Source organism: Antechinus flavipes, chromosome 1 (genome assembly GCF_016432865.1).
Source record: "Antechinus flavipes isolate AdamAnt ecotype Samford, QLD, Australia chromosome 1, AdamAnt_v2, whole genome shotgun sequence".
In the NCBI taxonomy this organism is placed as follows: Eukaryota; Metazoa; Chordata; class Mammalia; order Dasyuromorphia; family Dasyuridae; genus Antechinus; species Antechinus flavipes.
The window spans coordinates 522,730,662-522,758,468 of record NC_067398.1 but is presented as its reverse complement, the minus strand read 5'-3'; the positions used below and the strand labels follow the sequence as shown (position 1 = coordinate 522,758,468).

The following is a 27,807-nucleotide window of genomic DNA, read 5'->3' as shown; positions in this document are numbered from 1 at the left end:
GAAATCAAAAATGCAGGTAGACTAAGTAGAGGGATTGGGAATTCTATGTAGTGGTTCATACTCATTTCCCAGAGTTCTTTTGCTGAGTGTAGCTGCTTCAATTCATTATTGCTTTATTGGAACTGATTTGGTTCATCTCATTGTTGAAGAGGGCCATGTCCATCAGAATTGATCATCATATAGTATTGTTGTTGAAATATATAATGATCGACTTCCGGTTAAGATGGCGGAGAGGAGGCACACAGCTGTGTAAGCTCCGCGCTTTCTCTCACTATCCACTTCATTACAAGCCTCTGAATTAATGCTTGACTGAAAAAAACCCCACAAATAGTTACCAAGAGAAGTCATGAACCCATTTTGACCTTATCTTGGTGTACGGTGTTAAGTGTGGGTCAATGCCTAGTTTCTGCCATACTAATTTCCAATTTTCTCAGCAATTTTTGTCAAATAATGCATTCTCATCCCAAAAACTTGTGTCTTTGGGTTTGTCAAACACTAGATTATTAAAGTTATTGGCTGTTTTGTCCTTTGAATTTAACCTATTTCATTGATCAACTAGTCTATTTCTTAGCCAATACCAGATGGTTTTAGTAACTGCTGCTTTATAATATAATTTTAGATCTGGTACAGCTAGGCCACCTTCATTTGATTTTTTTTTCATTAATTCCCTTGAAATTCTTGACCTTTTGTTTTTTCATATGAACTTTGTTGGTATTTTTTCTAGGTCATCACAATAGTTTTTTGGGAGTCTGATTGGTATAACACTAAATAAATAGATTAGTTTAGGTAGTATTGTCATCTTTATTATATTTGCTCACCCAATCCAAGTTATTATATTTGCTCGCCCAATCTAAGCCTGCTGGCCATTTCTTACAGAACAACAATATTCCATAATATTCATATACCGCAATTTATTCAGCCATTCTCCAATTGATGGACATCTACTCAGTTTCCTGTTTCTGGCCATTACAAAGAGGGCTGCCACAAACATTTTAGCATATATAGGTTCCTTTCCCTTTTTTAAAATGTCTTTAGGATATAAGCCCAGTAGTAACACTGCTAGATCAAAGGGTATGCACAGTTTGATAACTTTTTGAGCATAGTTCCAAATCGTTCTCCAGAATGGCTGGATGTATTCACAATTCCACCAACAATGTATCAGTTTCCCAGTTTTTTCACATCCTCTCCAATATTCTACATTATTTTTCTGTGTCATTCTAGCCAATGTGACAGGTGTGTAGTGGTATCTCAGAGTTGTCTTAATTTGCATTTCTCTGATTAATAATGACTTGGAACATCTTTTCATATGTCTAGAAAGAGCTTCAATTTCTTCATCTGAGAATTGTCTATTCATATCCTTTGACCATTTATCAATTGGAGAATGGCTTGATTTTTTATAAATTAGAGTCAATTCTCTATGTGTTTTGGAAATGAGGTCTTTTATCAGAACCTTTGCCTGTAAAAATGTTTTCGCAGTTTATTGCTTCCCTTCTAATCTTGTCTATATTAGTTTTGTTTGTACAAAACTTTTCAATTTGATATAATCAAAATTTTCTATTTTGTGATCAATAATGATCTCTAGTTCTAGATTCTAAAGTTCTTAAGCGAGACCTTGAGAATGTCCTTATATTGTTTTCTTTTGACCACTTGTGACTACTAGCCCTGTGTGAGTTCTTCAATATGTGTATATATATATGTGTGTATATATATATATATATATATATATATATATATATATATATATATATAGGCAAATGTACCAATGTAAACAATGTGACCAGCCCAACAGAGTTGTACTCTTTGCAGCAGAGCTGGAGTGCTTGGCAGTATAGTTTGAGAAAGGACCTCAGTGTCTGACATCTTATCCTGCCAGGTGATCTTCAGAATCTTCTTGAGACAATCCAGTGGAAGTGATTTAGTTTCCTGGCATGGCAGCATTGATATTCTGTCTAGGTTTCTTAGGCATACAACAATGAAGCCAGCACAACAGCTCTCTAGACCCTCAATTTGGTAGCCAGAGTAATATCTTTTTTCTTACCCTTTTCTTCAGAGCCTCTAAAAAACTAAACTAGTTTTGACAATGAACATGCCAAATTCCTCATCAATGTGGGTATCCTTGAAAAGTGTAATGCCAAGGTAAGAGAACTTATCCACATCATTCCAAACTTCACCATTTACTGAAACTGATGGTTCAACATATGGAAGGAGGTGTGATGCTGGCTGATCAATCAGCTCTGTTTTCTTAGTTAATTGTTAAGCCAAAATTTGTACAAGCATCAGAGAATTGATCTATACTTTGTTGCATCTCACCTTCAGAGGCTGTATTGAGTTTTCAGTATTCTACAAACAAAAGAATCATGTATACCGGATAAATAAGAAATAATTAATGCTAGGAAGAAAATAGAATTAAAAGGAGATGAGGAAGGTTTTCATTAAAGGATGTGATAAGATGGGATTTAAGTTGATATTTTATTAAAAGAAGTCAGGGAGAAAAGTAGGCAGAGCAAAAGAGGGAAAACATTCCATGCATGTGTAACAGTCAGATAAATGTCTAGAGATATTTGTTCATGTGACAGCCAAGAGGTCAGTGTCGCTCTATAGAAGATTATATGATGAAGACTGGATAAGAAGGAGGAGGGACTTCCTTATGTAGGGCTTTGAACAGCCAACAGAATTTTCCACTGAACCTGGAAAAATAAGGTTTCAGTAGAATTTATTACATAATTGGAATAGCTCTTCAGGCAAAATGCTTTAGTGATTGAATGAAGGATTAATTGGAGTGGGAAGAAACTTAAGTCAGGCTGACCCACCAGAAGGGTTTTATTATAATCAGGTTTTGAGATGATTAGAACCTGCATTACAATGGTGGCAGAGTCAGAGGATAGAAAAGGGGAATATTCAAGAGAAATAAGAAATATATTGTCCTTGGCAACATGTTTGATATGAGGAGGAGGGAGGAGTATCAAGGAGATAGTGAGGAATCCAGAATGACTTTTTGGTTTCAAACTTGAGGGACTAGATATAATGGTTCTCTCTGAGAGGTTTCTTGGGGAGGTTTTCTAGAGGCACCCTTAGTATCAGTTCAGATCAATAATCACCCCAAATGCAGCTAGGTGTTAAAAGTTTAGATCTTTTATTGCTTCCTCTAAAATAGCCCGGTTAGTTTTCTTGGTGGCCTCTCTCTTTGCTTGGTTCCAAGAGCTCCCTCTGAATGTCTCTAAATCCAAAGGTTTGTCCTTCAGCCTCCAGCCAGCACAAAGGTGGAAAATGGAATGAATCTGATGCCACTTCTGAGAGTGGACTTGTGGGCTTCCTCCCAGAGTCCTCCTGTGTCTGTCCCAGAGTGTCTGTGTCTGTCCCAGAGTGTGCCTAAGAGCTTCTTGCTTATATGTGCTCTCTAAAGTTGTGAACACAAGCATTTGTTTCTATGAGTTCCATTTAGTACCTTGTTTCTTCTGGCCCATAACATCTCCTTGTAAGATCAGACCAATCATACTGAACCATGCTAAATTAGATAATTATTGTCTCTATCAACTCTAATGAGTTAACACTTTGTAAGGATTCCAACAATTATCTAGTTTAGCATGGTGATTAATAATTTTCTTGTTCAGTATGATTGAATTAATATTATAACAAATAATGGTTCCATAGTGACATGATTGACTTATCCTCAGTATGATGAATTGATTTAATTATAATAGAATATTTAAGAGGCCAGACAGACTTAGAGGGGGACTGGAACAGACTCAGGGAAGACAGAGGACTGGAGGCTGGATGGAGCACAAGCTCTCAGATTCAAGGAGACTTCAAGCCAGAGATAGTTATGGTGATCCTCCTGCCTCCTCCGCAGAAACCAAGACACATTCCCTAGGACCTTCAGAAAGCTAACCCAGGCCCCAGGCATGGAAATAGACTGTGAAGTAGACAATAAAGATTTTTTGACTTTATCTCTAGCTATTCTTGTGGTGATTACTCTGCTGAAATGAAGCCTGGTCCAGAAACCTCCAGAAAAATAACCAGAACACTACAGTATTAGTCTACAATTAAGAAATGAAAATGACTTAACTATTCTCAGCAATACTATGATTCAAGACAATTCCAATGGACTCATGATGAAAATTGCTCTCTTCTTTGTGAATGGAAATTGAAGCGTATTATTTTTCACTTTTCTTCCTTCCTTTTTGTGTTTGAGTTTTTCCCATACAATGACTATTATAGAAATACATTTTATAACATATATCACATTGTTTGCTACCTCAGGAAGAAGTGACAAAGAAGGGAAGTATAGAATTTGGAGTTCAAAAACAAAACAAAACAACCTATAAATGTTACATCTGTTTTGACATTTAATTTGGGGGAAATATTATTTTGCAAAATTAGGACATAAAAAATAATTATTTTGAGGAGACAAAGGCTGTACAGGGATTCTCATAAATTAAAGAAAAAAAAAGAAGGCTATGAAATGATGCAGAGTGAAATGGACAGAAATGAAAAATAAATATACAATGACATCAATAGAATAAAGGCAAACAACATTGAAAGAATTAGGTATCATATTCATGTAATGGCCAAAAATTATTCCAGAGTACTAATGAAGAAACATGCTACCTATTTCCTGGTAGAGTTAAAAACCTTAGAATACAGAATGAGAAAATGTAGAAAAGGTAATAGCTACATAAAAATTCATTATAAATAACTTGTCTAAAATAGATTCAACCACAGTTTTTTCCCCCCAAGAACTTCCATATATGAAAAGCAACAGTCTCTTTCTGCTATAAATATACAAAAGATTCTGAATTGTGTCAGAAAAGATTCCATCTATTCCAAGATTCTATCACACTCTCTCCCCCTAACCCCCGAGAGATTGACATTTATTCTCAAAAGGATTAGGACTTGTAAAAAGTATATTATATTCTGAAATTATACTCATAGATGGTAGGCCTCATGAATCCATGTATCTTTGAATCAACATATCTTCCTAAATGGTAGATGTCAGTCTACCATCTCATAAAAATGAATTGATTTGACCTGTACGGGAAGAGCTAGGATTCATCAGATCTGACCATACTGAATCCTGGGATTATCTCAAACGTTCTGCTGATGTTTATAACAAACAAGACTATAGAAGTGGGGAACATTCTAGCAAACTAGAATGTTATTTCCCCTCACTGTCAGACTTCTAAAACAAAGACCATACTTATTATTTTCATTTCTTCACCATCTATTTAGTACTTAACTTCTTGCAGCATGGCTTTTGATCCTTCCACTCTACTGAAGTTAATCTTGTCTGGATAGCTAAATTCAATGGTTTTTTTTTTTTTTTCCTTCAAGTCAGTTATTTATTTTTAATACAACTGACAATTCATCTCTAATCCAATTGCATTCAATTAATAAATATTTATTAAATTACTTATTTTGATTTATTAACAATTTTCTTTTTCAAATTTATTATTTTTATTTTTATGATAATAATTTTTTATGTTTTAAATGCACACAAAGTTTTCATCATTCACCCCTGCAAAACTTTTGCTCCAAAATTTTCTCCTCCCCTCTCTATTTTTCCCCTTCTCTAAATAGCAAGTAATCCAATATAGGTTAAACATATACATTTCTTAAAATCATATTTCCACATTTATCATGCTGTACAACAAAAATCAGATCAAAAAGGAATTAAAATTAGATAAAACAAACAAACAACTTTCTCCAACACAAGTCTAATGGAATTGGCCTCATTGTTGGAAAGAGCCAAATCCACAACAATTGATCATCACATAATCTTGCTATCATTGTGTAAGATGTTCTCTTGGTCCTACTTACTTCATCTAGCATCAGTTCATGTCTTTCCATCCTTTCTGAAATCATCCTACTGATCATTTCTTACAGAACAATGATATCCAATTAGATTCATATAACATAACTTATTGTGTCCTTCCCCAACTGATGGACATCTGCTCAGTTTCCAGTTCTTTCCTGCTACAAAAAGCGTTGCTACAAACATTTTTGCATATGTGCTTCCTTTTCCTTTTCTATGATGTCTTTGGCATACAGAATCAATAGAGACATGGTTGGATCAAAGGGCATGCACAGTTTGATAGCTCTTTGGGCATAGTTCAAAATTGCTTTTCAGGATGGCTAAATCAGTTCACAACAATGTATCAGCTTCCCAAATTTCCTACATCCCCTCCAACATTTATCATTATCTTTTCCTCTCATCTTAGAGAATTTGAAAGGTGTGAAATGATACCTCAGAATTGTCTTAATTTGCATTTTTCTAATCAATAGTAACTTAAAGCATTTTTTCATATGATTGTAGATGGCTTGAAATTTTGTCTTCTGAGTTTACCTCTCAGACCTATGGAAGAGGAAGGAATTTATGACCAAAGAAGAACTAGAGATCATTACTGATCAGAAAATAGAAAATTTTGATTATATCAAATTGAAAAGTTTTTGTACAAACAAAACTAATGTGGACAAGATTAGAAGGGAAGCAATAAACTGGGAAAACATTTTTCCAGTCAAAGGTTTTGATAAAGGCCTCATATACAAAATATATAGAGAATTGACTCTAATTTATAAAAAATCAAGCCATTCTCCAATTGATAAATGGTCAAAGAATATGAACAGACAATTCTCTGTTGAAGAAACTGAAACTATATCTAGCCATATGAAAAGATGCTCCCAAGTCATTATTAATCAGAGAAATGCAAATTAAGACAACTCTGAGATACCACTACACCCCTGTCAGACTGGCTAGAATAACATGGAAAAATAATGCAGAATGTTGGGGGGGGATGTAGGAAAACAGGAACACTAATACATTGTTGGTGGAACTGTGAATACATCCAGCCATTCTGGAGAGCAGTTTGGAACTATGCTCAAAAAGTCATCAAGCTGTGTATACCCTTTGATCCAGCAGTGTTACTACTAGATTTATATTCCAAAGAGATTTTAAATAAGGGAAAGGGACCTGTATGTGCAAGAATGTTTGTAGCAGACCTCTTTGCCAGAAACAGGAAACTGAGTAGATGCCTATCAATTGGAAAATAGCTGAATAAATTGTGGTATATAAATAATATGGAATATTCATTTTTCACTAAGAATGGCCAACAGGATGATTTCAGAAAGGTCTGGAGAGACTTATACGAACTCATGCTGAGTGAAATGAGCAGGACCAGGAGATCATTATATACTTCAACAACAATACTATATGATGATCAATTTTGATGGACCTGGCCATCTTCAGCAATAAGATGAACCAAATCAGTTCTAATGGAGCAGTAATGAACTGAACCAGCTACACCCAGCGAAAGAACTCTGGGAGATGACTAAGAACCATTACATTGAATTCCTAATCCCTATATTTTACCTGCCTGCATTTTTGATTTCCTTCACAGGCTAACTGTATAATATTTTGGAGTTTGATTCTTTTTGTACAGCAAAATAATGGTTTGGACTTGTATACTTATTTTATATTTAATTTATACTCTAATATATTTAACATGTATTGGTCATCCTGCCATCTAGGACAAGGGGTGGGGGGAAGGAGGGGAAAAATTGGAACAAAAGGTTTGGCAATTGTCAATGCTGTAAAATTACCATGCATATAACTTGTAAATAAAAAGCTATTAAAATAAAAAAAAAAAGAAATTTTGTCATCTGAAAATTGTTTGTTCCTCTTTTTTGAACATTTGTCAATTGGAGAATGACTTATATTCTTATAAGTTTGAGTCAATTTTGTATACATATCAGAAATTAGATCTCTATGGGAACCCTTAGGTGTGAAATATTTTACCAAATGTTTTGCTTTTCTTCTAAATTTGGCTCCATTTGTTTTGTCTGTACAAAACCTTTTTAATTTAACATAATCAATGATATCCATCTTGCATTTTATAATTTTTTATAGTTCTTTGACCATAAATTTCTTCTTTCTCTACATATCTGAAGATAGACTTTCCCTAATTCTCCTAATTTACTTATGGTATCACCCTTTATGTCTAAATCATAAACCCATTTCAACTTTGTCTTTTGTATAGAGTGTTAGTGGTCAATGCCTCGTCTTTGCCACACTATTTTCCAATTTTTGTTTAATAGTGAGTTTTTGCTCCAGAAACGTTAGTCTGTAGATTCAACAAACATTATATTATTATAGTCATTGACCTTTGTATCTTGAGGATCTACCTATTCCACTCATCCATTATCTATTTTATAGCAAATACCGAATGTTCTTGATGACTGCTGCTTTATAATAATTTTAGGTCTGGTACAGCTAGGCCACCTTTGTCAGCATTTTTTTCTTTAATTCCTTCAAAATTCTTGACCTAAACATTATATTTCTAAACATTATATATTATGCCCTGTTGGAATCCTTACAAACTGCTAACTAATTAGAGTTGATCTAATCTTACAAGAAGATGTTTTGGACAGAACCTGAAACAAGTCCTACTAAGTAGGACTAATTAATACAAGGCTTGTGTTTACACCTTTACTCATTGGAGTTCACAAGTATGCCAGCTTCACAAAGTAAACTTTGTACCTTTATGAGTTCACACCTCCCTTAAAGCTCTTTGGGCTAGAGAGCACTATGGGAGAAAACCCATAATCCCTCTCTCTCGTATCCCACAATTCCTCCCTCTTGGATAAAAGAAACAGACAGATGCTCTCGGTCAGATTTCAGTGGAGTTCACCAGAAGCCCTCTCTCCGAGGCAAGGCAAGAGAGAATATATATTCCACTTGGCTGGCTGGTCGCAGAAGAGAGTTCAGCTGCATTGGAGAGGAGTTGGTGGCTGGGCTCCTGCACGCCCCCCACTGAGACCAAGCTGGTCTGAAAGACTCACCAGAAAGCTAGCTGAGCCCCAAGTGAAGGAGACAAGAGATTCATTCCATCTCTGTCCTGGTTGGAGGCAGAAGAAAGCAGAGGTAGAGGCTGAAGGACAGAACCCTTGGATTTGGAGACATCCGGAGGGCTCTAAGCTAAACCAGCTGTGCTTTGAGAAGAACAAGAACTCCAACATTTGAAATCCAACATTTTGGCACCCGAACAGGGAGCCCACATTTGAACTCCCAACAATGCCCTTTCACAGAATCTCTTATAACAAACTGAAATAATAACGTTTCTTGATTTCATCCTATATTTTTAAATCTACATCCATTAATAAAAGCTGCCTTCACTCTCTTGCTCCTCAAAGTTTACCTTCCCTCAGTTTCCTATTTTTCTGTAAAGTTTTCTTGATGCTGAGTTGTGTATTGAGGACATCAAGGATGGGAGCCAATTCGAATTGGCAAAAGAAGTATAAAAGTTTGAATTCAATAAGCTGGGTTGGAAGTGAACATATCAAATGATGTAGCAAGGCAAGAACTTGATTAAGGTAAAGGAGAAAAGAACAGGTAAACTCTCAGCAAGTAAAGCATGAGAAACTGTCATCTTTTGACAAGGATTTCTTAGTCAATTGAGGTTAAGCAAGCTCAAATTTAAAGAGCTCTAGCCTCTTAGATGGTGATATAATTCCATTAATTCAGGACTTTCCCTCAGTCTCCACACAGAAATCACAAGAGGCTGACTCAAGATGCAGTGCTAAATTTTCTTGGTAGATGAAGTTACACTGAACTCATGAACCCTTAAATAATTCATGTAGTACTCACTTTCTGAGTGCTTATAAGATTTCCAAAGATTGTAGAGTAATTTTTGTAGATGATATACCTAACGGTATTTTGTCTTCCTCCAAGTTTCCTAATCTCTTCCCTCCATTTGATAATACTAGATTAAATTTGAACATTTGAAACAAAATAAAACATAATTTAATAAAATTAAACCATTGAATATTATAAAATGTAAAGCTAAAAATGTAAATAGTTTTCTTCATTGGCCTCAATAAAATTTGTCTTAGTATCTCAATATTCTCATTTTTTTTCCAAGTGCCAGAAGCCACACATTTTTTATGTAAACAGAAATTACAAAATATGTCAACAAATGGGAAGAAAATATATATTTTTCAATTTTTCTAGGGAAAGGAAAAGTTAAATCATATAGACTTGTAGAAATACTGTGCTTTTTGTTACCATTTAGGCTTAGTAGAAGTAATATGTTAACATAGATGCCATGAAATTTAATCAAACTGATTATGTAATGGACTGATTTAATTAAACAAAACTCAAAATGTAAAACTTGGAAATTAATATTCTGAGAAATTAGGAAAGAAGGGAAAAGGTCATATTAGGGAATAAGTCTTCACTCAATCTAATCAGTGTTACTATTGCTGCCAGACATCCAAAATAAATCATTCTGCATCAGTTATAATCAATGTTTTTCACAAATTCAACATGAAGAGCTCTTTCTAGTCTACAGGATAAAGTTCTATATTCTAGATAATTTTTCATAAATAAAAAAGAAAAAAGAAAAACTACTTCATGATATTAAAGGGATTCCTCTTTTCCACCCCAAAGATATTTTCCCAAAGGGAAAAAATACGACTTCTGTCACATGATATTGAATAATGCAAAATCAATGTTAAGGAAATATGTAATATATAGTAACCTAATACCTCTACTAACATAAAATTTTAATAGACTAGAATCCTTCCTTTGTCTGTTACTTTGAAGATTGAACTGATATTACTACTGATTTTTTTTTTCTGTTTTCTTAAAAACTCAGTGACACACATGGACTCTGCATTTCTGAAAGAATTTCACTCTGTCATAATTCAGCATTTAACATAAAAGATAACCAATATTTTATCATCCTAAAATAAAAATGACCTTAAGACTCTTTTAGAAGGCATACCATGTTAGAGTTCATATCCTTTGGAATTTTAGTTTATTATTGTTTCTGAAGTCTTACTCATGGATTCCTAGTATACTATATAAAAGCTAAAATGGATCTTAGAGTCCATGTAGGTCAGTTCTTTTATTTTACAGATAAAGAAACTGAGTTCTTAGTAGGTTAAAAAATATGTTAATGTGATAGAGGTAGGATTTATAGTGAAAAACTTCAATTTGCTATAGTCTACTGTGTAATTAGAGGAATTGGAAAAGGAAAGAAAAGTCAAGCTAATCTAAAGTTCTGTATATATGGATCATGTTAGTTAAATTGTTACTAGCACAATTCATATCATGATATTTCTTTTATAATCACTATAACATTTTCCATAATCTATATATGTTTGCTATTTAGTATATTTGAAACACTAAATGTCATCCTTCATTTATGAAGATAAAAGAATTCACAAAGCTTGCTTGAAAACTGCATATATTGATAAACCCAACTGTGATTAACACTTAGCCCATCTCATAGGTGCAAGTCACCATTGCAGAAGTATGGAAGAAAAAAACATGAGTCAATGTTATTTTGTTTACTTTACATTCTGGCATCAAACTCAGGAAAGTCAAAAGTTAATTAAAAAATTCAGGTTAAAAACTAACTTTGATACTTTTATTCTAAACTTGTCATATATTCCTCTTATTTTTGCACATAAATTACTCCTGGGTTCTGGAAAATTTTTATGATTCCATATAATGCCAATAGATAAAACTCCTCTCTCTATAAGAAAAGGCCCAATAAATCTAGCAAATTAGCTCAAAAAGTTATTCTCTACATTTTTTCTCTTCTCACCCCCTTAGTAATTGATAATGCTAAAAAAATTCTGCAGTGCAGAATTTTAATTAAAGGTAACATATCAATTTCTTCTCTGCTTACCTTGTCTTCCTTCTTAGCATTGCTACTGACATATAATCGGCAACAAGTCTGACTTTTTATATAATACGTATGTCACACTACCTCTCTGTACAACACATATGTAATATAAATATCACATAATTTTGGAGGGGAAGACTTTAAAATTAAAATAATCAAGAAAGTTTTTATATATATATATGTTATATATATATATATATATATATATATATATATATATTATATATATATATAAACTTTTTATTGACAGAACCCATGCCAGGATAATTTTTTACAACATTATCCCTTGTACTCTCTTCTGTTCTGATTTTTCCCTTCCCTCACTCAACCCCCTCCCTGAGATGGCAAGCAGTCCTATACATGTTAAATAGGTTACAGTATATCCTAGATACAATATATGTGTGCAGAATCGAACAGTTCTCTTGTTGCACAGGGAGAATTGGATTCAAAAGGTATAAATAACCCGGGAAGAAAAACAAAAATGCAAGCAGTTTATATTCATTTCCCAGTGTTCTTTCTTTGTGTATATCTGCTTCTGTACATCTTTGATCAGTTGAAACTGAGTTAGATCTCTTTGTTGAAGAAATCCACTTCCATCAGAATACATCCTCATACAGTATCGTTGTTGAGGTATATAATGATCTCCTGGTTCTGCTTATTTCACTTAGTATAAGTTCATGTAAGTCTCACCAGTCCTCTCTGTATTCATCCTGCTGGTCATTTCTTACAGAACAATAGTATTCCATAACATTCATTTACCACAATTTACTTAATCATTCTTCAATTGATGGGCATCCATTCATTTTCCAGTTTCTAGCCGCTACAAACAGGGCTGCCACAAATGAAAGGCTTCATTTATAAATTGTACTAGTTAAAAATAGCTTTCTAGCTTCTCAAACTAAAGTTTTCACAGCATGCTTTTATTATTGTGTGTGAAGATATTATTAAAGTATCAGTATAAGCAATAGATCATGGTTGAATAATCTCATCAGTATGAATATTATTTCCAGGGAAACAGATCCTAACCCATCCACTACTGCTTCATTTCTGTGACTTGATTCTAAGCTAACTTAAATAAATTCTTCAGTAAAAATAACTATTTCCTTTTTATAAAATAAATATTTAATATTTCTTCATGAGTTGATAGAGTATTTTCTTTGTTTTTTAAAGTGATCAAATCCATCCCCCTTTGCTCAAAGCCTGATATAATATCTATTGTTCGATTTCTTCTTAAGTTAGAACCTGAATCATTTTATCTTTCTTGAGAGAACCCGAATTCATCAGGAAAATTTATCTCTTATTATTTATATTGTCTTGCATAGGATAATACCAAAATTAACTTGTATGTTTTCACTGAAGTTGATAGAAATTGTTACCTGTTTTTGAAGTTTTGTTTTAAAATTAATATTTAGGGACTTCCGGTTAAGATGGAGAGGAGGCTCACAGCTGCATAAGCTCCACGCTTTCTCTCACTATCCATTTCATTACAAGCCTCTGAATCAATGCTTGACTGAAAAAAACCCACAAATAGTTACCAAGAGAAGCCATCCTTGAGATCCGCCAAGAAAGGTCTGTATTTACTGGAGGGCTGGGGCGGTTTTAGATCGGGCGCAGGCGGCGGGCAGCGGCAGTGAGGGCACAGGAGCAGACTGGAGAGGGGGTGGAGAGTGATCGTAGCCATTTCTGCGGGGAGAGCTTCGCTACAGGTTTGGATACTTTCCTCCGGCAGCAAGTCAACAGCCCAGCAGAGAAGCTAAAAACACCGGGGCTGAAGAATACAACCCCAAACAGCTGGAGTCTCTCAGGACCTGGCCGGCCCCCCTTCCCCCCCTCAGTGACTCAGCACGCTTTGGGATCTCAGAGCGCAGGCGCAGCACAGTCCTGCTAGTGCCTCACTGCTGCCCCCTGCAGTCTGTAGAGGAAGCTTGATAACACACCCAGCCCCCCCCCCAAGAAAGACTCCAGTTTTTTCTGTTTTTCTTTGGTAGTTTGTCTCTGATTAATAGACAGAATGAGCAAGAAGCTGAAGAGGACTTTAACCCTTGACAGCTTCTACACAGATAGAGAGCAGACTCTAAATCCTGAGGAGACTAAAAATAGGCAGTCCCCAGGTGAATCCCCAAAGGAGGAGATTGTCTGTTCCTCAGCACAGATGAACCTCATAGAAGTGATTAAAAAGGCTCTCACAAGGGAGCTAGAAGAAAAATGGGGAAAGCAGAGTGAGGCTTGGGAAAAGGAGAGGGAGGCTTGGCAAAAGAGCCTGGAGAAAGTTAAAGAGAGAGTGGATAAAGAAGTAAAATCCTTGAAAAATAGGATTAGTGAACTGGAAACAGAAAACAGCTCTCTAAAAAACAAAATTGGCGAAATGGAAAAAAATTCCACAGAACAAAAGAACTCAATTGGACAATTAGAGAAAGATTTTAAAAAAGTGAGTGAAGAGAATACTTCACTGAAAATCAGAATTGAACAAGTGGAATTGAATGACTCGAGGAGACAAGAAGAATCAGTCAAGCAAATCCAAAAAAATCAAACAATGGAGAAAAATGTGAAATACCTTCTGGGGAAGACAACAGACCTGGAAAACAGATCCAGGAGAGACAATCTGAGAATCATTGGACTCCCAGAAAAACATGATGAAAAAAAGAGCCTGGACACTGTCTTCCAGGAAATTATCAAAGAGAACTGCCCAGAAGTCATAGGAACAGAGGAAAAAATAAACATTGAAAGGATTCATCGATCACCCACTGAAAGGGATCCTAAAATCAAAACACCAAGGAATATAGTGGCCAAATGCCAGAACCCTCAGATGAAAGAAAAAATATTGCAAGCGGCTAGAAAAACCCAATTCAAGTATCAAGGAGCCTCAATAAGGATCACCCAGGATCTGGCAGCATCCACATTAAAAGATCGAAGGGCCTGGAATATGATATTCCGAAAGGTTAAGGAACTTGGTATGCAACCAAAAATAACTTACCCAGCGAGAATGAGCATCTTTTTCCAGGGAAGAAGATGGACATTCAACGAAGTAAGCGAATTTCATCTATTTCTGATGAAAAAACCAGAACTTAACAAAAAGTTTGATCTACAAATATAGAACTCAAGAGAAATCTAAAAAGGTAAAGATTAATCTTGGGAACTATATTTTGACTATATAGATGTATAAAGAATACATGTATACCTTGTTCTAGAAATTGATGTGGAAAGGACATTGTACCAGAAAAAGGGTAAAGTGGGGGTAGTACATCTCATGAAGAGGCATAGGAAACCTATTATATCTGAGAGAAAGAATGGAGGGGGATGAATATAGTGGGTATCTTACTGCCTTCAGAATTGGCTTTAAGTGAAAAATCTTAAGACATATTCAATCTATGGTGAAACTTCTCCCATCTCATTGAAAAGTGAGAAGGGAAAAGTGGAAAGGGAAGGAATAAGCTAAGCGGAAGGGAATACGGGAACTGGGAGGGAAAGGGGTAAGATAGGGGGAGGAACTCTAAGGCGGGGGGAGGGACACTAAAAAGGGAGGGCTGTGAGAAGCAAGGGGTGCTCACAAGCTTAATACTTGGAAGGGGGGAAAAGGGGAAAGAAGGGAGGAAAGCATAAACCGGGGTTAACAAGATGGCAAGTAATACAGAATTGGTCATTCTAACCATAAACGTGAACGGGGTAAACTCCCCCATAAAGAGGAAGCGGTTAGCAGAATGGATTAAAAGCCAGAAATCTACAATATGTTGTTTACAGGAAACACACCTGAAGCGGGGAGATACATGCAGGTTAAAGGTAAAAGGTTGGAGCAAAATCGACTATGCTTCAGGTGAAGTCAAAAAAGCAGGGGTAGCCATCCTGATCTCAGATCAAGCTAAAGCAAAAATTGACCTAATTAAAAGAGATAAGGAAGGACACTATATCTTGCTAAAGGGTAGCATGGATAATGAAGCACTATCTATATTAAACATATATGCACCAAGTGGGGTAGCATCTAAATTCTTAAAAGAGAAACTAAGAGAGCTGCAAGAAGAAATAGACAGTAAAACTATAATAGTGGGAGATCTTAAACTTGCACTCTCAGAATTAGATAAATCAAACCACAAAATAAATAAGAAAGAAGTCAAAGAGGTAAATAAAATACTAGAAAAGTTAGATATGATAGATCTCTGGAGAAAATGTAATGGAGACAGAAAGGAATACACTTTCTTTTCAGCAGTTCATGGAACCTATACAAAAATTGACCATATATTAGGACATAAAAACCTCAAACTCAAATGTAGTAAGGCAGAAATAGTAAATGCATCCTTTTCAGACCACGATGCAATGAAAATTACATTCAACAAAAAAGCAGGGGGAAGTAGACCAAAAAATAATTGGAAACTAAATAATCTCATACTAAAGAATGATTGGGTGAAACAGCAAATCATAGACATAATTAATAACTTCACTCAAGAAAACGATAATAATGAGACATCATACCAAAATGTATGGGATGCAGCCAAAGCGGTAATAAGGGGAAATTTCATATCTCTAGAGGCCTATTTGTATAAAATAGAGAAAGAGAAGGTCAATGAATTGGGTTTGCAATTAAAAATGCTAGAAAAGGAACAAATTAAAAACCCCCAGTCAAACACTAAACTTGAAATTCTAAAAGTAAAAGGTGAGATCAATAAAATTGAAAGTAAAAAAACTATTGAATTGATTAATAAAACTAAGAGTTGGTTCTATGAAAAAACCAACAAAATAGACAAACCCTTAGTAAATCTGATTAAAAAAAGGAAAGAGGAAAATCAAATTGTTAGTCTTAAAAATGAAAAGGGAGAACTCACCACTAACGAAGAGGAAATTAGAGCAATAATTAGGAGTTACTTTGCCCAACTTTATGCCAATAAATTCGACAACTTAAATGAAATAGAAAAATACCTCCAAAAATACAGCTTGCCCAAACTAACAGAGGAAGAAGTAAATATCCTAAACAGTCCCATCTCAGAAAAAGAAATAGAACAAACTATCAATCAACTCCCTAAGAAAAAATCCCCAGGACCAGATGGATTTACATGTGAATTCTACCAAACATTTAAAGAACATTTAACTCCAATGTTATATAAACTATTTGAAAAAATAGGGATTGAAGGAGTCCTACCAAACTCCTTTTATGACACAGATATGGTACTGATACCTAAACCAGGTAGGCTGAAAACAGAGAAAGAAAATTATAGACCAATCTCCCTAATGAATATTGATGCTAAAATCTTAAATAAAATATTAGCAAAAAGATTACAGAAAATTGTCACCAGGATAATACACTATGACCAAGTAGGATTTATACCAGGAATGCAGGGCTGGTTCAATATTAGGAAAACTATTAGCATAATTGACTATATCAATAACCAAACAAACAAAAACCACATGATCATCTCAATAGATGCAGAAAAAGCATTTGATAAAATCCAACATCCATTCCTAATAAAAACACTTGAGAGCATAGGAATAAATGGACTTTTCCTTAAAATAGTCAGGAGCATATATTTAAAACCATCAGTAAGCATCATATGCAATGGGGAAAAACTGGAACCTTTCCCAGTAAGATCTGGAGTGAAGCAAGGTTGCCCACTATCACCATTATTATTTAATATCGTATTAGAAACACTAGCCTCGGCAATAAGAGTCGAGAAAGATATAAAAGGAATTAGAGTAGGCAATGAGGAAACCAAACTATCACTCTTTGCAGATGATATGATGGTATACCTAGAGAACCCCAGAGATTCTACCAAAAAGCTATTGGAAATAATTCATAATTTTAGCAAAGTAGCTGGCTACAAAATAAATCCCCATAAATCCTCAGCATTTTTATACATCACCAACAAAACCCAACAGCAAGAGATACAAAGAGAAATTCCATTCAGAATAACTGTTGATACCATAAAATATTTGGGAATCTATCTACCAAAGGAAAGTCAGGAATTATATGAGCAAAATTATAAAAAAGTCTCCACACAAATAAAGTCAGACTTAAATAATTGGAAAAATATTAAGTGCTCTTGGATCGGCCGAGCGAACATAATAAAGATGACAATACTCCCTAAACTAATCTATTTATTTAGTGCTATACCAATCAGACTTCCAAGAAAATATTTTATTGATCTAGAAAAAATAACAACAAAATTCATATGGAACAATAAAAAGTCGAGAATCTCAAGGGAATTAATGAAAAAAAAAATCAAATGAAGGTGGCCTAGCTGTACCTGATCTAAAATTATATTATAAAGCAGCAGTCACCAAAACCATATGGTATTGGCTAAGAAATAGATTAGTGGATCAGTGGAAAAGGCTAGGCTCACAAGACAGAATAGTCAATTATAGCAATCTAGTGTTTGACAAACCCAAAGCCCCTAACTTCTGGGAAAAGAATTCATTATTTGATAAAAACTGCTGGGATAATTGGAAATTAGTATGGCAGAAATTAGGCATGGACCCACACTTAACACCATATACCAAGATAAGATCAAAATGGGTCTATGACCTAGGCATAAAGAACGAGACTATAAATAAATTAGAGGAACATAGAATAGTTTATCTCTCAGACTTGTGGAGGAGAAAGAAATTTGTGACCAAAGATGAACTAGAGACCATTACTGATCACAGAATAGAAAATTTCGATTACATCAAATTAAAAAGCTTTTGTACAAATAAAACTAATGCAAACAAGATTAGAAGGGAAGCAACAAACTGGGAAAACATTTTCACAGTTAAAGGTTCTGATAAAGGCCTCATTTCCATAATATATAGAGAACTGACTCAAATTTATAAGAAATCAAGCCATTCTCCAATTGATAAATGGTCAAAGGATATGAACAGACAATTTTCAGAGGTTGAGATTGAAACTATTACCACTCATATGAAAGAGTGTTCCAAATCATTATTGATCAGAGAAATGCAAATTAAGACAACTCTGAGATACCACTACACACCTGTCAGATTGGCTAAGATGACAGGAAAAAATAATGATGAATGTTGGAGGGGATGCGGGAAAACTGGGACACTAATGCATTGCTGGTGGAGTTGTGAACGAATCCAACCATTCTGGAGAGCAATCTGGAATTATGCCCAAAAAATTATCAAATTGTGCATACCCTTTGATCCAGCAGTGTTTCTATTGGGCTTATATCCCAAAGAAATACTAAAGAAGGGAAAGGGACCTGTATGTGCCAAAATGTTTGTAGCAGCCCTGTTTGTAGTGGCTAGAAACTGGAAAATGAATGGATGCCCATCAATTGGAGAATGGCTGGGTAAATTGTGGTATATGAATGTTATGGAATATTATTGTTCTGTAAGAAATGACCAACAGGATGAATACAGAGAGGACTGGCGAGACTTACATGAACTGATGCTAAGTGAAATGAGCAGAACCAGGAGATCATTATACACTTCGACAACGATATTGTATGAGGACATATTTTGATGGAAGTGGATTTCTTTGACAAAGAGACCTGAGTTTCAATTGATAAATGACGGACAAAAGCAGCTACACCCAAAGAAAGAACACTGGGAAACGAATGTAAACTATCTGCTTTTTTGTTTTTCTTCCCGGATTATTTATACCTTCTGAATCCAATTCTCCCTGTGCAACAAGAGAACTGTTCGGTTCTGCAAACATATATTGTATCTAGGATATACTGCAACATATCCAACATATAAAGGACTGCTTGCCATCTAGGGGAGGGGGTGGAGGGAGGGAGGGGGAAAAAATCGGAACAGAAACGAGTGTCAATATAATGTAATTATTAAAAAAAATAATAATCACAGGAAAAAAAATAAAATTAATATTTACATATTCATGACATTAATTTGGTTGTGATATTTTCAAAATCTTACAATCTTATTTTGGATACTTAGAGTTCATGGTTTTCTTATGAATGGGCTAATATTAAGGTAAACATTTTTATGTAAATGCATTGATAAAAGGACAAGAGTTGACTTTAATCTACCAATTGAAATTTTAATATGTATAGTTTTGAAATTTACATTTACATTTAAATTTAAAAAGTCCTTTTTAAACTGTTCGATGACATTTACACAAATGGAAAAGTAGACCAGATTTTAGAGGGATTCTTTTATATAAATTGCTCAAAATCAATTTAATCACTATTTATTGATTAATATCAATAAATCAATATTATTATTGATTTTCAATAATAATCAATACATATTAAATTTATCAATAATATTGATATTTTATATCTATATCTATCAATCAATAAATTATTAATCAATAAATCAATTTATTTGATCAATCAATCAATTGATTAATTGTAATCAATAAATATTAAATAGCAACATGAGGCAATAATCATAATTTTCAAAGAAAATATGGACTTTATGATAGAAACTGAGTTTTTATTTTGTATTGAGTATATATGATAATAGCAGTAGTCTGCATAAGTAGAATTCTAATAGTCTGTGAATTTCTTCTAGATTGTATGCTGGTCCAAAATGAATGGACACATTATAATGTTATTTATATAATGCAGGCACTCATCACCTCATACATACACAATTGGAATAGTCTTTTGTTTGGTCTCCCTGCCATAAATCTCTCTCCACTCTAGTCCATTTTCCACCTATTTGCCAAATAAATCTGTCTAATGCACATCTGACATAACATCTAGCCATTTGATAAACTCCAGTGCCTCCCTATTACTTTCAATATCAAATAGAAAGTCTTCTGTTTGGTCTTTAAATACTTTATCACTTGATATTTTCCTTCATTTCCAGTTTGCTATATTAGACCTCTTCATATACTTTGCAATTCAGTGACTATCACTTTTCTGTTCTTTGTATATCATATTCCATCTCCTGCCTTAAAGTCTTTACTGGATGCCCTCATACCTGAAATGTTCTTCTTTCCCATATCTACCTCCTAGCTTCCCTGACTTTTTTCAAGTCTCAGAAAAAGGACATTTTCAGAAAGAGGACTTTTTTAGTTTCCCTTCCTTCCTACCCCACCCCAACTTTCCATATATATATATTCCCTCCTCCCCATTAGAGTGTGAGTACCTTGAGTAGAGGGAATCAATTACTTAATAATTACTACTTGACTGACTATTCCACAGCATCATAGAAGAGGGAAAAAGATAGATAGAGACAGATTGATAGTCAGATATATGCATGGATGAATGGATGATTGATGGGTGGATGGATGTATAGATAATTAGATAGACAGAGAAATAGATAGATAGATATAGATATAAAGTATCAATTTTCCTTTTAAGAGACCATCCAAGCAATCTTCTTTAGGAGGCAGAAACCAAAAGTGATTTAATTGCTACACTTTATATAATGGATGTTTGACTGGATTAGTAGAATGTAAATTCTTGGAGCATAAGGAATTTTTCTTAACTTTTGTTTCTGTATTTTCTTTCAAGGAACAAGTGATCAGTACATAATGTGTCCTTGACAAATAAGTATTTGCTGAACTGAATGATATATGACCAATGGTGTTATGATAGTTCATTGTCCTAATGCCAATGAATGAATGTGTATGTGTGATGATGCTAGAAAAATAGGAATGACAAAAATATGCAAAAATGAAACTGAAGAACACCACCTATATACTTTTATGATGAATAAGGGATATCCCAAACCCAATACTATTGATTAGTGACTATCCATCCTCTACTAATTTACATCAGGAAATGAATTTGATTTTTGTTTGCCATTTAAGAGAGAACATCTTGTTCATCCAAAAGATTTGTGATGGAATTTGAAAGAGTATATTAAATATACATTAAAAATACAGTGCTGTGATAGATAATTAGGCCACTCAGGTAACTTCTGTAAAGCACTTTAAATCATATCAGTTTGAAGACTGCCTCATAGCTCTCCGTAATCCCAAAGAAGGATTGTCCCACCTCATCAATAAAAAGAAGAAAAATTATGTTTTCTCTAAGTAAAGTTTTTCATTATTTGACATTTAAATAAAATTCAGCATTGGTATAGAGTGGTTAGAATTCTATACTTGAATTCAGAGAGAACTGGGTTCAAATTCTCTTTCAGAAACATTATAGCTGTGCGAACCTGACCAAATTTTCACTTGCTTCTAACAGTTCATAGAGATTATTTAAATCAGAAATGAGGATTCCATATGCCAAGAAGTTCATAAATCCTTTGTCTATTTGCCATCTCTAAGACTGCTTGGTTTGGCTTATTTAGAAATTAATGAACAGTCATATTCTAACAAATCATGCTAAAAAAACAAAAAAAAAAACAAAAAAAAAAACAAAAAAAAACAAAACAAAAAAAAAAACCTTTATTTGTTTAACGATTGAAAATTCTCTGAATCCTGTTTCTGGGTCACTCTGTCTATTTCTTACTTTTTGTTTAAAACTTATAACTGATGGAGTCACAAAATGACATGCCACTTGCAAGGCTAACCAATGCTTAAAATGTCTAAAATGTCTAACAAAGTCTGATTGGAATATTTGAGTAAGACTTGCACTTTTCAATACAATTTGCTTATCCTTTCTTTACAGAAAGCAACTTCCCTTGCCTGCTTCTTACATTATCACCTTATGGGATAAAATGGAAGTTCCCTAGAAAAGCCATAATTCACTGTTTATATATCATTCTTTAACAGACACTATTATCTTAATTAATTAATTAACTAAGTTTTTGGCAAAGAAAGATACAAACCCATAGTAGATTATCAGTCTTGAAATAGTTTTGGAATGGGTGCAAATATGCAAGGCAAGAATCATATACCATGTCATTAATAATTACCTGGAAAATGTCTGCTGAACAGCTTATAGAGGTAAAATAAATGGTTTTCATTAACTAACAATTAACCTGGCTATATTATGAAGGTCAAAAACTAGACAGTGGACTATAAAACTGTACATGCAGATATTCAGGAGATTTTTTTTTTCCCTAAGTACTCTAGGAGAATGCACTTAATGGAGGTAGAAACATATAGAGTAGAAGTAGTAGCAACCATAGAGGAAGTGAGACAGAAGGTCTCAGAAAAAAACAGAAAACAGAATGATGGAAAGAACCAAATGCATATTTTGTACATATTCTTCCATAAATTATGCAACTTTTAGTGCTAAAAATTATAATCTGCAAGTTTTTCATAATGCATGAGAATTTGAGTTTATGTACGGAGAATGTGGAGGCAGGTTAGAGATATAATAGATTAAGAAATAGGGAGGAATTCTAAAGCATTATTATGGGGAAATAGGTATATTCTTTATGACTTCAACATTTTATTGGGACTGGAAATGTTTACTTCATTAGTTAGAATGGTAATAAATTTACTGATTTTTGATCTCTTGTTAGACAGCTGAACCAAGTTAAGTTCTTTATTCACAGTGAGTGCTCCCACAGAGGATCAACTATACAGGGAATAAGATGTGAAAGGGATAAAATGATGATAGAAAATAGAACAGAACATGCTGAATGCATATAACTTAGAATATTAACAGCACCTTCTTAATTCATGTTTTGACCTCCTCCAATTTTCCCCCTGCACTTGAAATACTGGCTCTAGCTATGTCAGCTCACTTTTCAATCCTAATTGCATTGGCACTGATTCACAGTGCACCTCAAAAGCCCAGATGGTTCTAGGAGTCACATGTGCTGCAGAAAGCAGGCATCAAAGCATGCAGGAGAATATGAACTTGCTTGGTTGTAATAGAAACATTGCTTTGTATTTTGATAGATTAGATTATTGGGTGTGTAAAAGTTCTATATTAATATTATCCAATACATTTTTCTATCTATCTCATAATGTTTTCAGGTCATATGATTATTTCCCTATTCATTTTTATATATCACAGGCATTAGCATATTCAAATATTTTGAATATTATTGAAGATTCAAAATAATAATTAACTTGGTGATCACATCATCCTGACAATTCGGAACTAAACATTTTATACCAATTTAATTCTAGTTAAAATAGAATCTAGTGGTCAGGTTGACTATCTCTCTCTATCATCTCCCTCCTATTCAAACAGAACAGGATTGCAATTGGCTAGTAGTGTGTCAGAATCATTCTTTTTCTTATCTTTGGGACAATTTTTTTTTCCAATTTGCAAAGGGAAAAAAAAAAGAAATGATCAGTTATTTGATGGAAAGGAAACATTTTTAAAATAATTTTTTTTTCCATCTTATTGCCAAAGTTAACACTTATAATACAATATTGAATAGTTATGGTAATAGTGGCCAGCCTTGTTTCATACCTGATTTTTACTGGGAATGGTTCTTGTTTATCCCCATTACATAAGATTCTTGCTGATGGTTTTAAATAGATGCTACTGATCATTTAAAGGAAAAATCCACTTATTCCTGCAGCCTCTAGTGTTTTTAATAGGAATGGGTGTTGGATTTTATAAAATGCTTTTTCTGTATCTATTGAGATAATCCTATGATTTTTATTAGTTTGGTTATTGATATAGGTGATTATGCGAGTAGTTTTCCTAATATTCTATCAGCCTGGCATTCCTAGTATAAGTCCCATAATAATAAATGTATTACCCTGGGCATTACTTTCTATAGTAATATAGAATTTCTATAATCTTATTGCTAATATTTTATTTAAGATTTTTGCATAAATATTCATTATGGAAATTGTTCGGTAATTTTCTTCCTCTGTTTTCACCCTACTTGATTTAGCTATTAGCATCATATCTGTGTCATAAAAGGAATTTGGTAGGACTCCTTCTTTCCTTATTTTTTTCAAATAGTTTATGTAGTAGAATTTGTTTAGTAGAATTCACATGTTAATCCATCTGGCCCAGAAATTTTTTTCTTAGGGAGCTTAATAATAACTTGTTCTATTTCTTTTTCTAAAATGGGACTATATAAATAATTTATTTCCTCCTTTGTTTACATGGGCAATCTATATTTTTGTAGATATTCCTCCATTTCATGGAGATGATCAAATTTATTGGCATATAGTTGGGCAAAATAACTCTTGATTATTGCTTTAATTTCCTCTTCATTGGTGAAAAGTTCTCCCTTTTCATTTTTGAGACTAACATTTTGAGTTTCTTCTTTCCTTTTTTTGTAATCAAATTAACTAAAGATTTATCTATTTTATTGTTTTCTTCATAAAACCAACTCTAAGTTTCATTTATTATTTCAATAATTTTCTTATTTTCAATTTTATTAATCTCCCTTTTATTTTCAGAATTTCAAATTTGGGATTTATTTGAGGGTGTTTTTTCCCTTTCCTAAATTTTTATTTATTATCCCAGTTCATTGATCTTTTTTTTTCTCTATTTTATGTAAGTAAGCATCTAGAGTTATAAAATTTTCCATTATACCTACATCCCACAAATTTTGGTATGTTGTCTCATATTGTCATTCTCTTGGATGAAATTATTGATTGCGTCTATGATTTGCTATTCATCCATTCATCCTGTAGGACCAGATTATTTAATTTCCAATTAACATTTTATCTATTTTCTTCACACCTTATATTATAGGTGATTTTCATTGCATCATGATCTGAAAAAAATGCATTTGATTTTGAGGTTTTCACGCTGAACATATGGTCATTTTTTTTTTAATAAATTCCATGAACCACTGAGAAAAAAGTAAACTCCTTTATGTCTACATTCAATTTTCTCCAAAGATCTATCATACCTAGCTTTCCTAAAATAATTGTTTACCTCCTTAACTTCTTTCTTATTTATTTTATGGTTTGATTTATCTAATTCTGAGACACCAAGGTTGAGATCCCCAGTAGTATAGTTATCTTGTCTATTTCTTCTTTCATCTTTCTTAATTTCTACACTAGGAATGTGGATGCTATACCAATTACCATTAAACATATGTGTTTAATATTGATATTGCTTCATTATCTATGGTACCTTTTAGTAAAATAGTGTCCTTCCTTATGTCTTTTAATTAGCTCTATCTTTGCTTTTATTTGATCTGAGTTCAGAATTGCTACCCCTGTTTTTTTTTTTACTTCACCTGAAGCACAATAGATTCAGCTCCAGCCTTTTATTTTTATTTTAAATATATGACTTTGCTTCAAATGTGTTTTTTTGTAAACACCATATTGTGGGGTTATGGCTTTTAATCCAGTCTGTTATCCACTTTTGTTTAATGGGAGAATTCATCCCATTCCCATTCCCATTCACAATGCTTATCCCCTTCTCTTCTTTCCCTCAATTATAATAGCATTTTTTACTTCTTCTTGAGATATAATTACACTTATTTTACCTCCTTTTTCCTTTTTTTCTATTATGATCCCCTTTCCACTTCTACTGTCTTTTTTATATTATCAAAATAAAACAAAATTATTTCCACATTCTCTAATCATACCCATAATACAAATATAGGGCTCAAGAATTTGTTTCATTTTACCTTTTCATATTTCTCTTGAGTTCTGTGTTTGGAGAGCAAATTTTTGTTCACTTCTTTTCATTAGAAATAGGTGAAATTCACTTATATCATTCAATGTCCATCTTCTTCCCTGAAAAATAATGTTCATTTTATCTGTGCACCTTATTTTTGGCTGTAATTCAAGTTCCTTTGCCTTTTGGAATATCAGACTCCAGGCCCTTTGATTCTTTAAGGTGGAAGCTGCTGGGTTCTGGGTAATCCTAATTGTGGCTCCCCAGTATTTACATTGTTTATTTCTGGTTCTTTTCCTTGGTGTGATAGTTCTGAAATTTAGCCACAATATTCCTTGGCTAAATTTCAGAACTATCACACCCCAATATTCCTTGGGGATTTAATTTTGGTGTCTCTTTCAGGAGGTGATAGGTGAATCTTTCAATGGATATTTTAGCTTCTGATTCTAAAATATTAGGGAAGTTTTCTTTTATGATTTCCTTTAAGATAATTTACAGTTTTTTTTTTCACCATGGCTTTCAGCAAGTCCAAAAATCCCTAGATTATCTCTTTTGTATTTATTTTCCAGGCCCATTGTTTTTCTTGGGAGATATTTCATATTTTCTTTTATTTTCTTTATTTTTTTGTTTTTGTTTGATTGATTCTTGAAGTCTTATTGAGTCATTCACTTCCATTTTTTCAGTTCTAAATTTTAGTGTATTATTTTCTTTTTTTGTTGTTCTTTGTAATTGGGCAATTGAATTGTTTTGTTATTTTTTTTCCATTTCACAAATTTTGTTTTTCAGTAAGTGTCTTTTCATATTTGTTTTGTTGGACATTATATGCTTTTCCCATTAGTTCTTAAAATAATCCCATCTCCTTTCCCCATTTTTCCTTTAACTCTCTTTTAAGACCCTTTATGCAGTCTTTGAAGAAAGCCTTGTAAGATGGGGACCAGCTTGTATCTCCCTTTGGTGCTACATCTGGATTTGCTTTGCCTTTAGGAAGCTCAGGATTTGAGGTCTGTTCTCTCTTTCCATAAAAGCTATCTATTGTGAGAATTCTTTTTGTTTTTTTATTCAATTTTTTTTTTAAAGGCTTGATGTCTGCCTAATGCAAAGCTGCTTTAATTTGCCCTAGGGCCGTTCTGCTGATTGATTTCCAGTGCTGGGTAATTGAGCTAGGTCCAGCATTCTTCTGGAGCTCAGTGGTTTACATTTTGCTTTTTGCAGCAAATCTGCCAAACCACCTGCTTGCAACAAGGACAAAGTAGTCTTTAAAGCTTACAGAAGATTCCCAGGTGCATGGAAACTGCAACACCAAGCTCCTGGTCCTGGTCTCCCTGTGCTGCAGTATGCTTGGCAGACAGTCCCCTTGACTATTTGAAACAGATCTGTTCTGAACTTCTTCCAAGGTATCTTCTATTGGGAATGTGTTGCACTCTAAATACCTGTTGATTCTTTGACTCCAAATTCAGTTTAGAATCCTAATCTGCTGCTGGTTTGAAAGGTCAAAGAACATCACAGAAAGTCATGTCTGCTCTCTGTCATCTTGGCTCTGCTCCCTAAACATACATATTTAAAACTATAACTCTGTGTGTGTGTGTGTGTGTGTGTGTGTGTGTCTGTGTGTGTGTGTGTGTGTGTGTGTGTGTGTGTATTCAAGTACATGCTGGAACTCATAAATATGCATTTCTCCTCTTGAACTCTTATTCCTGATTTTTAGGGCTGGATCCTCAAAATTGGCCTCCTGCTCAGGTTCTCATTTCTAGCTTGCTGGGACATATCTT

The 27,807-nt window shown here is 33.8% G+C and overlaps 1 pseudogene; it reads left to right on the top strand.

Moving 5' to 3' along the window:
- The window catches only part of LOC127547106 (tumor protein p53-inducible nuclear protein 1-like), a 162,251-nt pseudogene extending 134,847 nt beyond the window's left edge, over positions 1–27,404 (top strand).
- Positions 27,405–27,807: the final 403 nt, after the last annotated feature.